Genomic DNA, 18,094 nt, shown 5'->3' with positions numbered 1-18,094 from the left:
CTTCCCTCCAACCAGGACAGAGCTGAGAGTTGACCTCAGACAGAGAGAAAGTCAGGGGGCTTCCCCAACAGGCAGGACACGGAGGCCTTTGGGAAAGCCTCTGACATGTGCTGCTGGCCATGGGGCACAGCAGGGAATTGGGAAGTGGGCTGGGCTGTGCCCTGCCTTCAAGTTCCGGGCCTGCCGTCACCAGCTGCGTGACCTGGGCGGGGCCACTTAGTCCGTCCGAGACCTGACACACCCACAGAATGCTGAGAAGTGAAATGAAAGTGCTCCAGTGGCGTCAGAGGTGGGGTTCACAGGCCATGCGAGGAAGGGTTTCTTACTGATGCTGATTAGAAGTTGTAAAAATGCAATGGGCTGGGCCATTCCCACGTATTACCCTTGACCTTTCTGACTCCTCCATGACATCACTAGACCCCACTGGGTCTGAAGGCTTGCTCAGTGAGTTCAATGGCTGGCCCTTTGACCTGTGTGCCTGTCACATCACACCATGGAGTTAGCCAGAGATGTCCATCTGCTGGCCACCTGGGCTTTCAGAAATTGTGCCTTTGATAGCAAGTTCCCAGGGGCTCAGATTGTGGGTCTGTGCAAGGCTCCTGGGGTTGCACAGAGCCCTAGGACGAAAGATGTGGATGAGTGGCTGGTGCTGGTGTAGGGAAGATAAACTGAAGAAGAGCTTGCCTTGGTAGATTTACAACCAAAGGCCTTTCAACGCCCAAGAGATTAGGTGAGCAGGCCAGGCATTTTGGCTCATGCCTATAATCCCAGAACTTTGGGCGGCCGAGGCCAGTGGATCCCTTGAGGTCAGGAGTTCAAGAACAACCTGGCCAACATGGCAAAAACTTATCTCTACTGAAAATACAAAAATTAGCCAGGCGTGGTGGCGTGTGCCTGTAATCCCAGCTACTCAGGAGGCTGACGTAGGGGAATCGCTTAAACCCGGGAGGTGGATGTTGCAGTGAGCCGAGATTATGCCACTGCACTCCAGCCTGGATGACAGAGTGAGACTCCATCTCAAAAAAAAGATTAGGTGAGCAGGTTTGCCTGTGAGCAGGTTTTGCTATTTTTTTTTAAGTTTTAATTTTTAATTTTTATGGTTACATAGTAGGTGTATATATTTATGTGACACATGAGAGGTTTTGCTATAAGCATGCAATATACAATATACAATCATGGGAAAAGGGGTATCCAGCCACGCCTGCAAGCATTTATCCTTTGTGTTACAAACAATCCAATTATACTCTTTCAGTTATTTTTAAATGTATAATTAAATTATTTTAACTATAGTCACCGTGTTGTGCTATCAAATACTAGATATTAGTAGTCACATCGTGGAGAACGGGGTATCCATCCCCTCAAGAATTTATCCTTTGTTAGTTTTTTCTTCTTTTTCTTTTTTCTTTTTTGAGACGGAGTCTCGCTCTGTCTCCCAGGGTGGAGTGCAGTGGTGCAATCTCGGCTCACTGCAAGCTCCACCTCCCGGATTCATGCCATTCTCCTGCCTCAGCCTCCCGAGTAGCTAGACTACAGGTCCCCACAACCATGCCTGGCTAATGTTTTGTATTTTTAGTAGAGACAGGGTTTCACCGTGTTAGCCAGGATGGTCTCAATCTCCTGACCTCGTGATCCGCCCGCCTCGGCCTCCCAAAGTGTTGGGATTACAGTCGTGAGCCACCGCGACCGGCCTATTAGTTATTTTTAAATGTACAATTAAATTATTACTGACTGTAGTCACCTTTTTGTCCTATCAAATAGCAGGTCTTATTTATTCTTTCTTTTCTTTCTTTTTTTGAGACGGAATCTCATTTTGTTATCCAGGCTGGAGTGCAGTGGTGCAATCTCTGCTCACCACAATCTCTGCCTCCTGGGTTCAAGCGGGTCTCCTGCTTCAGCCTCCCGAGTAGCTGGGATTACAGGTGTGCGCCACCACGCCCGGCCAACAATGTTAACAAAAACAGAAGCCACAGACTTGGAGAAAATATTTGCAAATTATTTATCTGATAAAGAACTTGCATCCAGAATATGGAAAGACTGACCAGGTTCCCAGCACTATGAACAACAGTTTCCAGCACCACTCCTAAAACAGTGATCACAATTCTTATTAAAATTTCCTTTTATGAGACAGTGTCTTGCTCTGTCACCCAGGGTGGAGTACAGTGGCATGAACACGGCTTGCTGCAGCTTCCACCTCCCAGGTTCGAGCAATCCTCCCACCTCAGCCTTCTGAGAAAGTGGGACCACAGGCAGACACTAGCACATTGGACTAATTTTTTTTTTTTTTTTTTTTTGGTATTGCCCAGGCTTTTCTCAAACTCCTGGGCTCAAGTGATCCTCCTGCCTCAGCCTCCCAAAGTGCTGGGATTACAGGCACGAGCCCATTTTCAAGATGAAGAAACTGAGGCCTGGAGAGATGAAGTATTAATACAGCGTCTAAGGTCACAGTTCTTCAGTTCAGGCAGAACCACCAGGCATGTCTGGCTCTAAAGCAGTGATCGTTAGTCCTGACTGCACATTTAGAAACACCTGGAGGGCTTTATGAAATCACAATGCTGAGTTTGAACCCCAGAAAAACTACATCAGAATCTCTCATCAGTATTTTTTTTTTCTTTTTAATTCTCCAGGCAATTCCATGTGTAGCCAAGTTTGAGGACCACTGATTTAAAGTGAGGGACCTTAATCTCTCAACCAGCATTTCTCAAACCTGGGATCTTCCTTAAAAATATACAGACTCCCAGGCCTCTCTCTTGCAAATGCTGAACTAGATGCCTGGGGCAGGGTCTAGCATCGTGTTTTTCACAGTCACCCTAGATGAACATGATTACCAGACCTGTGTCTAACCTACCTTCTCCCGCCTCCAGGGCTACAAAGAACCAGACCAGTGGGCCCTGGCCACTGGCCCCTGAGAGGCAGGGCAGGAGCTGTGTTCCCCTAGAAGCATGTGCCAGGGGAAACTTGGACCCTGGAGGAGTGGGGCAGTAGGTGGGGAGAAGGAGGGTAGGAAGGTTAACCATTTGCATCCATATACATTGTTCCTTGAAGACAGTACCATCCCCATCCCACTCCTAGCCCCGGAGCAACTCAACCTCAACCAGACTGTTGCAGAAAGTGGTTTTTGGTTTTTTGTTTGTTTTTGAGATGGAGTCTCGCTCTGTTGTCCAGACTGAAGTGCAGTGGCCTGATCTAGGCTCACGGCAAACTCCGTCTCCCGGGTTCAAGCGATTCTCCTGCCTCAGCCTCCCATAGTTGGAATTATAGGTGCATGCCACCATTCCTGGCTGATTTTTGTATTTGTAGTAGAGACAGGGTTTCACCATGTTGGCCAGGCTGGTTTCAAACTCCTGACCTCAAGTGGTCCACCCGCCTCGGCCTCACAAAGTGCTGGGATTGCAGGCGTGAGCCACCGCGCCCAGCCTTGTTTTCTTCCCTTTCTTGTAGTTTGGAAATTCTCTTTCCTGGGTGGAAGCAATGGCTCAGAGGGCACAGGGTGGGATGAGAAGCCCAGATTGTATCAGGGGTGCCGCAATGTGTTTATCCCACGTGGACAAAGCTAGGGCCTTGTGAAAAAGCATGGGAATCCCGTGGCATCCTCTCCTTTGCCAAGGCAGTGTGAAGCACCTGTGCCTCCCACATGGGGCTGCAGGACTCAGGCAGTTAGGGCTGCCTGTCTCTGTCTTTTCAAAGACAATTGCTGCAAGCCAGCTGGCTCCTAGGGGACACAAGGAGGCTGAAGAGAATGAGGAAACTCCAGGAAGACAGAAATAGCCTCTTTAGCCCAGATCAGACTTTTAACAGCTTTGCTTTCCTTCTTGGTGCTTCCCAAGGCCAAGTCCCGAGCGAGAACAGAAGCATTGTCTTGTGTCTGGAGGCAGACAGAGGGGACATTTAAAGACTGGCCCGGTGACGGGAAGACAACCCATTCAAGGACCCAGAGCAAGCTCTTTCTCATAAGCTGGCAGGGTACGCAGATGAATAGCGAGGTCAGCAGAGGGCGTCTCAGGAGGTCTCCCGCAACCTCTTGTGAGACAAGTGCTAGAGGGTGGGCTTCCCCAAGCAAGGCCTGAGTAGGGGTGTCTGCATGGGGGGACAGAGCGGGGACGGGAGCAGTGTCACTGCCCTCTGGGAGTTTTGGGGGAAGATCCTCCCCCCATGGGAACCTAGAGTCCCAGAGGTGTGCAGGACACCACCGTGAGTCTCAAACACAGGAACACGCAGAATCAGGGACACTGTGGTCCCGACATCAAAGATTCAGGCGTCTCCCGCATCCCCAGGGAGGCAGTCAAATGGGAACCTTCGCTGACTATAAAGACAAAACTTGTCTTGTGCAGTGCGAATGAGCAAAGTAATTCCTGGAGAGAACCTCCGGTGGCTTAAGGGAAAGTGTGTTTTCCAGGCCGGGAGGGAGGCCAAGGGAGCGATGGGGAGGAGGAGTGTCAGCGTGGGAGACTGGGAAGGAGGCAAGCTGGAAGGTCAGCCCTCCGCATTGAACTCCCTAGTGGAATAAGGAGATGAGAACATTTTCCTCTTCTTCTTGGTCCCTGACGCAGCCCCTACTGGGTTCCCGCGACTGGTGGGCCTGCATGGCACCTGGCAGGAGAGGGCTTCCTTCCCTCTTTCTTTGTTGTTGTTGTTTTTGAGACAGTCTTGCTCTGTCACCCAGGCTGGAGTGCAATGGTGTGATCTTGGCTCACTCCAACCTCTGCCTCCCAAGTTCAAGTGATTCTTGTGCCTCAGTCTCCCGAGTAGCTGAGATTACTGGTGCGTGCCATCACACCCGGCTAATTTTTTTTTTTTTTTTTTTTTTTTTGAGACGGAGTCTCACTCTGTCACCCAGGCTGGAGTGCAGTGGCCTGATCTCAGCTCACTGCAACCTCCGCCTCCCAGGTTGAAGCAATTCTCCTGCCTCCACCTGCCACGTAGCTGGGACTATAGGCGTAAACCACTGCACCTGGCCAGAATTTTTGTATTTTTAGTAGAGATGGTGTTTCACCATGTTGGTCAGGCTGGTCTCAAACTCCTGACCTCAAGTGATCCATCTGCCTGGGCCTCTCAAAGCACTGGGATTACAGGCGTGAAAACCGCACCCGGCTTTCCCTCCCTTTCTTATGGCCTTGTGCACTTTGTGGAATTCCAGGGTCCTGAGGGACTCACGGTACCCTCAAAAGAGGCAGACCTCCCTAGAAAGCCCCCATTTGTTTTCTCCCAGGGTAACACTAAGCATGGCTGAGCACCCCAAGGAAGGTGAAGGCTGAGGGCAGGACGAGGTGGGAAGAGGTCCTCAGAATTGGAGAGCGATGGGAGTCAGTGTCTACCCGCCCTCACCACTACCTTGTGGTCTCCTTGACGGAAAGACTGTGGTCTTTTATTCACTCCAGTCCCCAGGGCCTGGCACACAGAAGGGGCCCAGGACTCCTGTCACCTTCTGCGTTAGTGACTGCGATAACAGCGCCTACCAGGCTTCTCTCTACAGCTCTCTCCCCTGTTCCTTCTCTGCTGACCGTGACAAACAAGCAAAGAGGATTCGAGAGGAAAACACGTAGGGTCTGAAAGCTGGGAGAAGACACACTTCTGTGGTTCAAGAGAATGTGGTAAACCTTGATCTTGAACAGAAAGGAGGAACCGCACACGCTCTGGAGGAACTCGCGGACTGACCTCGATCACACGAGAACGCCAGCTCCAAGATTGAGGAAGAAATGAAAGAAAGCACTTAAAACACCTGCCACCTAGCAGGTGTGCGATATTGTTAATTTACGTCCCTCTATCCTGAGCAGAAAGCTCTCCTCTTAAAGGGCCCATCTTCCCATCACCCTAGCCCAAGGCTGTTTTTTTCCATCCATTCAGCTGTAAATCCTTCAGAGGTCTCCAGTCCACTCCAGGACACGGACTGTATCAGGACCTGGGCGGGTAGGAAGGTATGAGGCAGGGTGTTCAGAGGCTGCAGGGTCCTGCGACTTGGGGCGGATCCAGGGCAGCGAGGATTAAGGGGACAGAGAGCACTAGGAGCGCTAGTCCTGACAGCCACCATCCGGCAGAGCTATCCCGGAAGGAAGCCCCCCAAGAGGAATTTTTGGCCCTCTTGGTGATTATTACCCTAGAAGTCTCTCCCTGTCACTCTCCACTCTAGTCTTTAGCCTCCGACGTCCTCCTGGCGCCCGCCCCTTACCCTGGGTCCGCTCCTCCTGCTTCTGGGTCTCTGGGAAAGCGCCCAATCCACGGTCCCGGCTCCAGTGCTTCTCAAACGGCGGCGTTTACCGGTTGCTTGGCAACCCGGCCTGGCTCCGGACGCGCGGGGCAACGCGTAAGGACCCCGGACCACGTGACTCCCGTTCTGCCACGTCGGAAGCGCAGCTCGTCCGTCTTCTTTTTGGAGGCCTCCGGAGTTAGGAGAAGAATTAACCAATAAGTTGGTAACATACCAGTAATGATCATGAACATTTGTAGGAGCGTTGCCAAAGCGCTTATCCAAACCTACGTTTGTATGCATTTGCATCGAGCAAGGTACCCAGAAAATGCAAGTAAGAATAGTCAGTGCTTGGGAAGCCCTGGTCCCTGGGTGGTTATGGCGGGCTCTGCTTACGATCTTGGCCGAGTGTGTTGTTATGCCTTCCTTCAGTTTCCGCATCCATTCAGTGGGAAGTATAACCGCCCCCCCGCCCCCCGCTACCATCCTTCCTGCACTTTATGTAACAAACACACCTTCCTGCACCACCAGAATGGAAACTCCTTGGGAGTAGAAGCTGGGGATTTTTACAGCTTAGCTGGGTGGTTGGCTCGAAATGTACTAGGTTCATTGAATGAATGGATGGATGAATGAATGAATGAAACAAGTCATGTTTCTCAGGGAGTTAAGGCAATTGAGATCATGTAAATTAAAATAAGGGAATTTGGGGCTAGAAAAAAATGAATTTGAATCCCAGTTTGGCTACCTACTAATCTCATGACCCCAGACAAATTCCTTTCCTTTTCTAAGACTCAGCTATCCTCATCCGCAAAGTGGCAGTACAGTGGCGGTGCTTATTAGATAATGGGGAGGATTAAGTGAGAGACAACACAGGGGCGTGTCCAGCCCTGTCCAGAGCTACTGGTGCCTGAATGAAGGCAGCTCGGGGAATGAGGTTATCCGGAGTTCAGACGCTGACATTGGAAATTTGGATTGGGACAGAAGAGGAGTGCGTCATCCAAGAAGTGGGATTGGGGTTGGAACTGGGCCTTGAAAAATGGTTATGAGTTGCAGGGAAGAGGAGTGGGGAGGGCGTTCCAGATTGGGGGAGGGCATGGCTTGAGCAAGGAAGGAAGGGGCAGCCGTCATGGAAGAAAGGCATTTTGCGAGGATGGTGGGTGGATCAGTCTGGCTGGGGTCGAGAGTCCCTGCAGGGGAAAAATGAGAGAGGAATTTGCAAAGGTCAGCCGGGGCCAGTGTGTGGGGGGTCCCAAGAGAGGCAGGCTGAGGGGCCCAGACAGCTTTCCATGGGAAGCCCTCAGCGGGTTTGGGATCTGTGAAAGAACAGGCAGGAAGCAAACATTTCTCTCCCACTTCCGAACTTCTCCATAAATGTGTGGTCACCACTACCCACCTGCCTTTAGTGGGGCAGGTACAAGGAAATTCCCAGTGAGACAGCACCTTGCGAGGCCACACTAACAAAAGACAAGCCGCTAAATGACTGCTGCCACCAACCTCTCCTGATCCGTTCTGGCTCCCAGCAGTTTCTCGGGACAAAGAACTCTTAGGGGTGGGTGCTGAGGGTCCTGACGGGGGCTGGGTGGAGGAGCTCCTAAAAGCCCCACTGAAATGACTTTATGTGGTCAGAGGTGAATCGGACCCAAAGTCTCCAAGAGTAGGAAACGATCCACTCCATGATGAGGCAGTGGCTGGCTGGGGTTGCAATCATAATGCAACCCTTTCCACTCCACCTCCAGCCCTGGGGAGCCGAGGGCTTTCTGAAGACCCATTATTTTGTGGGTGGGAAAATGGGTTAGAAGGGGAAACAGGAAAAGTTGAACGGAAACTGCAGCCACCTTTACCATATTATCCAACAATTTAGTATAGGCTCCCCACCCCCACCCTCACCCAGAAGGCTGCAGGCCGCCGACTACAGAGGGCAGCTCTGTTCACTGGCCAAACAGTCACCCCTTGGCAGGCCTGCCTCAGCATGAGGTCATATAATTAGGAGTATTCACAAGGACCTAGTTTGAAAACAATTGCGGTGCCTCTCAGATCTTCACCGAATCACAGCATAACTGGCAACAGAAATTCTTTGCTGAGAGCCACCCCTGGCCCTGGACATCCCCAGGCACTGCCACAACCCATTGCACTGCTGTGTCCCCTTTAGTCCCACCAATCTCTCCTGATCCATTCTGGCTCCCACCAGTTTCTTGGTGTGTGTGGTGAACTACACATAAAATTTTGTGTGTGTGGTGAACTACGCATAAAATTTACCATCTTAACCATTTTTTAGTGTATAGTTCAGTGGTATTAAGTTGATTCACATTGCTTTTGGTCTCGCTCTGTCACCCAGGCTGGGGTACAGTGGTATAATCATGGCTCACTGCAGCCTCGACCTCCAGGACTCAAGAGAGCCTCCCTCCTCAGCCTCCCACGTAGCTGGCAACACAGCTGCACATACCCATGTTCGGCTAATTTTTTTCATTTTTTGTAGCCACAGTGAAGAGGCAGGACTTGATTCTGGAGGCAGAGCTCAGACACCAGACCAGACTGAGGACTAGCTAAAACAGGAAACAGGCAGAAGCAGCTCTCCGTAAGACACATACACCAGTGTGCCATGTCAGTTTACCATTGCCATGGCAACACCCGGAAGTTATCCGTTCCTTTCATGGCAATGACCCAATGACCTGAAAGTTACCACCCTTTTTCTAGAAATGTCTGCATGATCCACCTCTTAATTTGCATATAATTAAAAATGGGCATAAATATGACTGCCAAATTGCTTCTGAGCTGCTAGTCTCTGCACACTGCCTACGGGTAGCCCTGCTCTGCAGAAGCAGCCATGAGCTGTAGCACTGTCACCTCAGTCAAGCAGTTTTCCTCTACCACCGGCTCACCCTTGAATTCTTTCCTGGGCAAAGCCAAGAACCCTCCTGGGTCAAGCCTCAATTTGGGCCTTGCCTGCCCTGCATCATCCCTATGTAGCCCAAGCTGGTCTCCAACTCCTAGGCTCAAGTGATCCTCCTGCCCTGGCCTCCCAAAGTGCTGGGATTACAGGTGTGAGCCACTGCACCCAGCCTGTGTTTTACCTTTCTTTTCTTTTCTTTTTTTTTTTTGAGACACGGTCTCCCTCTGTCACCCAGGCTAGAGTGCAGTGGTTCTATCTCACCTCACTGCAACTTCCACCCCACCCCAGCTCAAGCGATCCTTCCACCTCAGCCCCCTGAGTACACCAGGTGTACACCACTATACCTGGCTATTTTTTTGTACTTTTTGTAGAAACAGGGTCTTGCCATGTTGCTCAGGCTGGTCTCAAACTCCTGAGCTCAAGCGATTCGCCCACCTTGGCCTCCCAAAGTGCTGGTATTACAGGTGTGAGCCACCACACCCAGGCCTATGCTACCTTCTTGAAGGCAGAGTATCTACATAAATTATTTGGAATCCTGCGTGAGAGATTCGTTAGTCACTTTTTTAGACTTAACTTTGCTTGGCTCATAATGTGCAATACAATAACATTTGGTAGAAACCATCTGCTCTTCCCACCAATGCTGAAAACAAGCTGCGCGTGGTTTGCCGGAGTGAGGTGCAGGCAGCTCGTTGTGCCGGCTGGCTGCTGTGGCGCCCCTTCCCAAAGCGTCTGCCTGCCTCACCAGCTTCCTTCCAGGACTGCGAGTGCCTAGAAAGTGGAGACCTCATTCTATTCATCTTCATAGTCAAGTTCTTGTGGGGGGGCCTGGTTTGTAAAAGCTTCCCAGGATGGAATTCATCACATCAGTGGCAAGCCCACCAAGCCCTCGTGTTGCTAGCAGTTAAGTAACACTAGTTGCACTTTTGCTAACGCAGACCAGATCTCTGCTGTTTCGCCCAGGCTGGGGAGTGCAGTGGCATGAACTTGGCTCACTGCAACCTCCGCCTCCCTGGTTCAAGTGATTGTCCTGCCTCAGCCTCCCGAGTAGCTGGGATTACAGGCATGTGCCACCATGCCTGGCTAATTTTTGTACTTTTCGTAGAGATGGGGTTTCACCATGTTGGCCAGGCTGGTCTCGAATTCCTGACCTCAGGTGATCCACCCACCTTGGCCTCCCAAAGTGCTGGATTACAGGCGTGAGCCACCGTGCCCAGACTCCCTTGCATTCTTTCTGGAACTGTAGTCCTAGGGTCAGTCCTGCTGAGCCCTCCTCAAGGCCCCTTGCCCTCTCTTTTTCTAAAACTCTGAGCAATATTTGACTAACCAGAGGCAGCTGTACTTGCCAAGGGACATGCTCCACTCATGCAGGTGTGACTTTTCTTGGGAAATAGGGGGCACCAGAATGAAAAAAAGTCATTCATAATCCATGTCCAAAGAAAGCAAAATAGGAGAGTGGAAGACAGAGCAGGAGCCATATCCGAGTGCATTTCTGGGGTCAACTGGAAAAGGAGACTTTGGAAAGATTGAAACTCTTTTATTTTTGAGACAGAGTCTCACTCTGTCTCCCAGGTTGGAGTACAGTGGTGCGACCTTGGCTTCCTACAACCTCCATCTCCAAGGTTCAAGCAATTCTCATGCCTCAACCTCCTACAGAGCTGGAACTACAGATGCCCGCCATCATGCTCAGCTTATTTTTGTATTTTTAGTAAAGAAGGGGTTTCACCATGTTGGCCAGGCTGGTCTCGAACTTCTGGCCTCCAGTGATTCACCTGCCTCGGCCTCCCAAAGTGCTGGGATTACAGGTTTGAGCCACCACACCCGACCCCCCGCCTTTTTTTAAAAATTTTAAATATTTTATTTATTTTTTGAGACAGAGTCTCACTCTGTCCCTCAGGCTGGAGTGCAGTGGTACAGTCACTGCAGCCTCGACCGCCTAGCTCAATTGATCTTCCCACCTCAGCCTCCCGAGTAGCCAGGACCACAGGTGCATGCCACCATGCTCAGCTAATTTTTGTATCTTTAGTAGAGACAGGGTTTCACCATCTTTTCCGGGCTGGTCCCAAATTCCTGGGTTCAAGTGATCCTCCTCTGGCCCCCCAAAATGCTAGGATTACAGGCGTGAGCCACCGCGCCTGGCCAGAAGCTCTTTTAAGGCATTTTGGGAAGACCCCACATCCTTATAAGCCCTGGGGGACTAGCACCTTCTGCTTCTCTGACAAGGCACCTCTATCCTGCCTGAAAAGCCCCCACTGCACAGCACATGTGCTGGGAACGGTAGAGATGGGAATGCTGGAGAGGGATGGGGCAATCGCAGGGGAGGTGGAATCAGATTGCTCTCCTCCCACTCTGGCTGAGACCCGGGAGACTGTGGAGTCAGGGTGTGGGGCTCTGGGTCACCACAGGGCATCCAGAGTTTGAGGGAGTCCTGGAAGAGGCTGTGCCAGGCTGTCAACCACAAACTTCAAACATTTCTCCCTGGTCAGCTTTTCTTTCCCTCCTCCACAGGAGGACAGACCTCTCCCTTGAGAGCCAGGCAAAGGCTAAGACCTCTTGTCCAGTCGCTTGGGCTCTCTAGCCCTTGTTCTACCTGGGGTGGTTTGTTGGTGTGGACCACCCCATGCCCCTCTGTGAGGCCTCCCCTCATCACTTCCTCTATGCCAGCTCTCTGGTTTCCCTCCTGCTTCTTTGTTCTTTCTCAGCTCTTTCTTCTGCCTGCTCCTTATTTATTTATTTTATTTTTTTGAGATGGCGTCTGGCTCTGTTGCCCAGGCTGGAGTGCAGTGGTGTGATCTTGGCTCACTGCGACCTCAACCTCCCGGGTTCAAGTGATTCTCATGCCTCAGCCTGCTAAGTAGCTGGGACTACAGGCATGTGCCACCACAGCTGGCTAATTTTTGTATTTTTTTTTTTGTAGAGATGGGGTTTTGCCATGTTGGCCCAGCTGGTCTTGTCTCAAATTTCACCACGTTGGCCCAGCTGGCCTCAGCCTCCTAAAGTGCTGGGATTATAGGCTCAGCCACCACACCCGGCCTGCTCCTCAATTGTTGGGGTCCCAAACTGGACTCTGCCCACTCTGGGCTCCTCCACTCTCTCCTTAGCATTAGTGACTGTATCTATGTGTTGTCTCCCAGATCCAGGCCTCATATGTCCAGACTTTGAGTTGCCTGCCTGATGTTGCCCTCTGATGTTACAAAACCCTCTCAAACCTATCAGCAATGAGGCCCTCTTCTCCCCATTAGCTCCTCCCCGGTGTTTGATGGGTTACTAGCAGCCGTTTGTCTACCTGATCACCTAGGACTTAACAGCTCTTGATGGGTTCCTATGAAACAGGGTGATAGATGTGTGTACAACTACCATGACCATGGGCACTGACTTGCATTCACCTGTTCAAAGACAAACATGAGTGCTGCTTCGTGCGCATGAGCCTCAGGAAGGCATTTGCATTGTGCTTTCAGAAAGTACCCATCAAATCGACAAATCGTTGGCAGGTGGGAAGAGTTTTTCTCTCTCTTTTTTTTTTTTGAGATGGAGTCTTACTCAGTTGCCCAGGTTGGAGTGCAGTGGTGTACCTTTGTGGTGAGTGTTACAGCTCTTAATTATGGCACGGACCCAAAGAGTGAGCAGCAGCAAGATTTATTGTGCAGAGAGAAAGAACAAAGCTTCCACGGTGTGGAAGGGGATCCGAGTGAGTTGCCGCTGTTGGGTGACCAGCTTTTATTCCCTTATTTGTCCCCTCCCATGTTCCATTTTTGTCCTATCAGAGTGCCTGTTTTTCAGTCCTCCTTGCGATTGGCTACTTTTAGATTTCTGCTGATTAGTGCGTTTTACAGAGTGCTGATTGGTGCATTTTACAATCCCCTTGCTAGCTACAGAACATTGATTGGTACGTTTTATAATCCTAGCTACAGAGTGCTAAATGGTGCATTTTACAATCCTCTTGTAAGACAGGAAAGTTCTCCAAGTCCCCACTCGAGCCAGGAAGTCCAGCTGGCTTCACCTCTCACTGCCACCATGCCCAGCTAATTTTTGTATTTTTAGTAGAGATGGGGTTTCACCATGTTGGCCAGGGTGGTGTTGAACTCTTGACCTCAGGTGATCTGCCCGCCTCAGCCTCCCAAAGTGCTGGGGTTACAGACATGAGCCACCGCGCCCAGCCAGAGTGTTTTTTCTCAATGGGATTCTGGTGCTGACACAGTCTCCGTTCTTCTCTGTACTCCTGCATTGGTGGTTGAAAGTGGAACACATTTTTGTTGTTGTTCTGTCAGACCAGCTGCTTTTGGGTGATGGGTATGTGGGGAAACCATTGGCTTCCAGGGGCATGAGCCCATTGCTTTACTTCTTTTATTTTTATTTTTTGAGACATGGCCCTTGCTCTGTCACCAGGCTGGAGTGCAGTGGCACGACCACAGCTCACTGTAGACCTGCCAGGGCTCAGGCGATCCTCTCACCTCAGCCTCCCACGTAGCTGGGACCACACACAGGTGCACACCACTACGCCTGGGTAATTTTTGTATTTTTTTTTTTTTTGTAGAGACGGGGTCTCACTATGTTGCCCAGGCTGGTCTCGGCTTCCCAAAGTGCTGGGATTATAGATATGAGCCACTGTGCCTGGCCCAAAAGTGGAGCGAAGTTTTAAAGAGTGACAAGAAGATGTCCAAGATAAAGCATGAGGTAGAAAAAGCAATTGCAGAACAATATGTATAGTGTGACTATATTTCTGCACACACAATTAGGACAAAACATGGAGAATGTGAACCAAACTGGTCCCGGTATTTTGCTCTGGGTTGATGGATTATAGGGGATTTTCACTTTCTCACACATTTTTGTAAAGTTTGAAATGTTTGCACCACACACATTCTTTTGTAATCAGGAAAGACGATGACGGGCTGGGTACGGTGGCTCATGCCTGTAATCTGAGCATTTTGGGAGGCTGAGGCAGACAGATTGCTTGAGTCCAGGAATTCAAGACCCAGCCTGGGCAACATGGTGAAACCGCATCTCTACAAAAAAAAAAAAAAAAAAAAATACAAAAATTAGCCGGGCATGGTGGTGTGCCTGTAGTCCTGGCTACTGGGGAGGCTGAGATGGGAGTATGGCTTGAGCCCAGAAAGTGGAGGCTGCAGTGAGCCGAGATCGCACCACTGCACTCCAGTCTGGGCGACAGAGCAAGACCCTGTGAAGAAAGAAAAGAAAAAAGAAAAAAAGGAGAGAAGAGGAGGGAAAGAAAAGGAAGGAAGGAAGAAAAGCAAGAAAAAAAGAAAGGAAGAAAAATGATGACAATTAAAACAGACAAGCCGAAACAGGAGGCCCAAGATTCCAGGAGTGTAACCAAATGTCCAGATGAGACCCTGAATTTGTATGTAAAGCAAGTCAGTGTTGATAACGTTCCTTGTCTTCCTTGCTAATTTGTAAACTGCATGAAGTCAAGGACCCTGATTGCCTTAGATACTTCTGTAGTCCCGGAATTTAGACAACGTGGTGTTGTGCTTAGCCAGGGGCCAGCAAACTGGAAACTACTGGAAAATAGAATACATATTTTAGGTTTTTTGGGCCAAGAGGCAAAATGAAAGATATCACGTAAGTACTTACTTTTTAAATGTTTATATTTTTTTAAGACAGGGCCCTGCTATGTTGCCCAGGATGGTCTTGAACTCCAGGACTCAAGCAATCCTCCTGCCTCAGCCTCCCAAAGTGTTGGGAATACAGATGTAAGTCACCATACCTGTCATAGGTACCTATATGACAAGAAAGGAAACCAGTTTCCACAGATTGATTGATTGATTGATTGATTTTGAGATGGAGTCTTGCTCTGTTGCTCAGGCTGGAGTGCAGTGGTGTGGTCTCAGCTCACTGCAACCTCTGCCTCCTGGGTTCAAGCGATTGTCCTGCCTCAGTTTCCCGAATAGCTGGGATTACAGGCACCCATTACCATGCCTGGATAATTTTTAAATTTTTAGTAGAGACAGGGTTTCACCATGTTGGCCAGGCTGGTCTTGAACTCCTGACCTCAACTGATCCATCTGCCTCAGTCTCCCAAAGTGCTGGGATTACAGGTGTGAGCCACAGCACCTGCCCGATTTCCACAGTTTTTTAATTGATGAAAGAAAAATGTTATAATAATTAAGTATAATTTTTTGGTAATACAGGTCTATTAATGAGAAGAACGGAATCTTTGGGGAGGGAGGTAACATTTTGCCTAATTGAGGTTCACAGTTAGTGTTCTCGACCATCAAAATTAGTTGCAGGCTGGGCTCGGTGGCTCATGCCTGCAATCCCAGCACTTTGGGAGGCCAAGGCAGGTGGATCACTTGAAGTCAGGAGTTTGACACCAGCCTGGACAACATGGTGAAACCCCGTCTCTACTAAAAATATAAAAATTAGCCAGGCGTAGTGGTGCATGCCTGTAATCCCAGCTACTTGGGAGGCTGAGGCATGAGAATTGTTTAAACTCGGGAGAGGGAGGTTGCAGTGAGCCAAGATTGTGCCACTACATTCCAGCCTGGGTGACAGAGCAAGTCTCTGTCTCAAGAAAAGCCCTCAGCCAAAGATCCTGAATCAACGTCCCAGAAGAAAAAGGTAGAAAGAAGACAGTAAAGCAGACTGTATTCCGGGCACCAGCACCAGGCATAGGGATTTCCTAGCCAGGCGGTGGCCATCTCCATGCCTCTGACCTCTGCTGACCTCTGCCCACCATGGGTGGGAACTAAACGGTTACCTTCCCTGGCTCTACAGAAGACGACAGCCAACTGCGGGGGTCCCTGTGCTGGCCAAGCCCGTGAGCCTGCGGGGAGGCTGGTCCGAGGAGAAAGTGGACCAGCTCCCATGACCTTACCCCACTCCCCCAACATGGGACACTTCGTATAGATGTGTACAGTATATGTACTTTTTTAAGTGACCTCATCTCCTTTCGCAGACCCCACATGCCCAAAGGCCTTGGGACTTCCCACCACCTTGCTCCACAGACCCAGCTAGGCCTGACCTGTGCCTTATTCCACATGCCGCTCGGTCTCCAGCTGATCCCGACGCTTTGTCTTCCTCTCATCAGTTCTTTTGGGTGTGTGTGTGTGTGTGTGTGTGTGTGTGTGTGTTTTTAATAACTCAAAAAAAAGAAAAGACTTCGAGGAAGAAAAAAAAACCCAAAAAAAGTTGAGAATGTCTGAGTTTTTTGTTAACCATTTAAAAATATAAAAACTATTTTATACTCACAGGCCTTCCAGGGCAGCTTGGCCAAGCTGGGCTCACCGGCTCTAGTTATTGGCTCCTGTGTTAAACAATCAATCCATCATTTATTTATTTATGTATTTGTTTTTTGAAACAGGGTCTCACTGTCACCCAGACTGGAGTGTGGTGGTGCGATCTCGGCTCACTGCAACCTCCACCTCCTAGGCTCAAGTGATTCTCCTGTCTCAGCCTCCCAAGTAGCTGGGATTACGGGCGTGCGCCACTACCACCCGGCTAATTTTTATATTTTTAGTAGAGATGGGGGTTTCACCATGTTGGCCAGGTTGGTCTCGAACTCCTGACCTCAAACAATCCAACCGTCTCAGCCTCCCAAAGTGCTGGGATTACAGGCATGAGCCACTGCGCCCTGCAGTATTTATTTTAAAAGATGGGGTCTCACTATATCACCCAGGCTGGCCTTGAACTCCTGGGTTCAAGAGATCTTCCCGCCTTTGACCCCCACCTTGGACCCCCAAAGTGCTGAGATTACACGAGCCAGCACGCCTGGTGGCAATCCATTTTTAAATGAATGAAAAGGAGAAGAAAGGAAGGTAAATTTTCCGTATGGGTGTATCCGTCACCAGATACACCAGGCTTCCTGACTGATCTGCAATGTGCGGAGTTAAGAGACTGTGGAAACACCCCAGCTGCTCCTAAATTTAAGACTGTGCCGCTTTGGAGGGGCAGAAAGCTCGCTGGGAGATGAATTAGCTTTGGAGAAGAAACCACTCTGTTGGCTGCTCCCTGTGGGTAAGTTGTGGGCTCCAAATGACAGCCTGGGACACTTGCCTGTTCCTGGCAAAAGCTCCGCCCGCTGTTCTCAGCAAAAGGGGTCTGGTGGAGTTTGCTGCTGTCTCTTTCCAGGAGCAGGTTAAGCTCCAGTCCTTCCTCCTAAGCTGGCTGTTCTGGGTCTGCAGTCAGGTTGCTGTTCAGAGGATGTTTAGAAGGGTAAAGGTGGGCCTGCCTGCAGGCTGGCAGGCAAAACCGGGGCCCAGGACCCACTTCCCCACCCCACTCCTTTACCTTGTGGGAGAGACTAATGTAGCTGAGATGGGAAAGGCAGATGACACGCAGAGTGATCAGACCACACTTGGGCTTGTGCATTCCCAAGGCTTCCTTTCTAGTTCATGCAGGGCTGGCCTACAAGTCAGGTCCCACTCCAGCTCCGAGACAATGGAGGCCCCCAAAACCAATCTCATTTGGGTACTGAGATGCAGTTACCAGCTGAGTGAGGTGGCTCACGCCTGTAATCCCAGCACTTTGGGAGGCCGAGGCAGGCGGATCAGCTGAGGTCGAGTTCGAGATCAGCCTGGCCAATATGGTGAAACCCCGTCTCTACTAAAAATACAACAATGAGCCGGGTGTGGTGGTGCGCACCTGTAATCCCAGCTCCTCAGGAGGCTGAGGCAGGAGAATTGCTTGAACCCCAAAGGTGGAGGTTGCAGTGAGCCGAGATGGCGCCATTGCACTTCAGCCTGGGAGACAGAGCGAGACTCCGTCTCAAAAACAACAACAACAACAACAACAACAACAACAACAACAAGAAAAAACAGTGACCCTTAGGGGGAGTTCTGGAGAAAGATCAGGACAGAAATAAGTCCTGTCCCTGGTCCTATAAGAGCAGCTGGAAGCCACGCGAGAGCCCCATGACATTCGTTCAAGCCCCTCTTTCAGTCCTGGCACGGAAATTGCGACTGGAATCTGCTTCTAAGCGTCCCACCACATGACCCTGCTGGAGGGGACCGCTCCATCTTTCAATACCCTCGTTATTCCCTGCAGCTGAGGAAGTCGGAGACGGAACG

General features: G+C 50.2%; 1 protein-coding gene across 3 annotated transcripts in view; it reads right to left on the bottom strand.

Moving 5' to 3' along the window:
• The window catches only part of LOC105469114 (dynein axonemal intermediate chain 2), a 43,533-nt gene extending 37,249 nt beyond the window's left edge, over positions 1-6,284 (bottom strand). Inside the window, exon 1 of one of the 3 annotated variants that reach the window (XM_011719711.2) lies at positions 6,164-6,284. The gene's annotated coding sequence lies outside the window, so the exon portion shown is untranslated. The remainder of the gene's footprint in view (positions 1-6,163) is intronic. The other 2 variants (XM_071083535.1, XM_011719710.2) reach the window with 2 other exon arrangements.
• Between the last annotated feature and the right edge of the window lie 11,810 nt (positions 6,285-18,094).

Source organism: Macaca nemestrina, chromosome 17 (assembly GCF_043159975.1).
Source record: "Macaca nemestrina isolate mMacNem1 chromosome 17, mMacNem.hap1, whole genome shotgun sequence".
Classification (NCBI taxonomy): domain Eukaryota; kingdom Metazoa; phylum Chordata; class Mammalia; order Primates; family Cercopithecidae; genus Macaca; species Macaca nemestrina.
The sequence above is the reverse complement of the archived record's forward strand: the minus strand, read 5'-3'. Positions and strand labels throughout refer to the sequence as shown.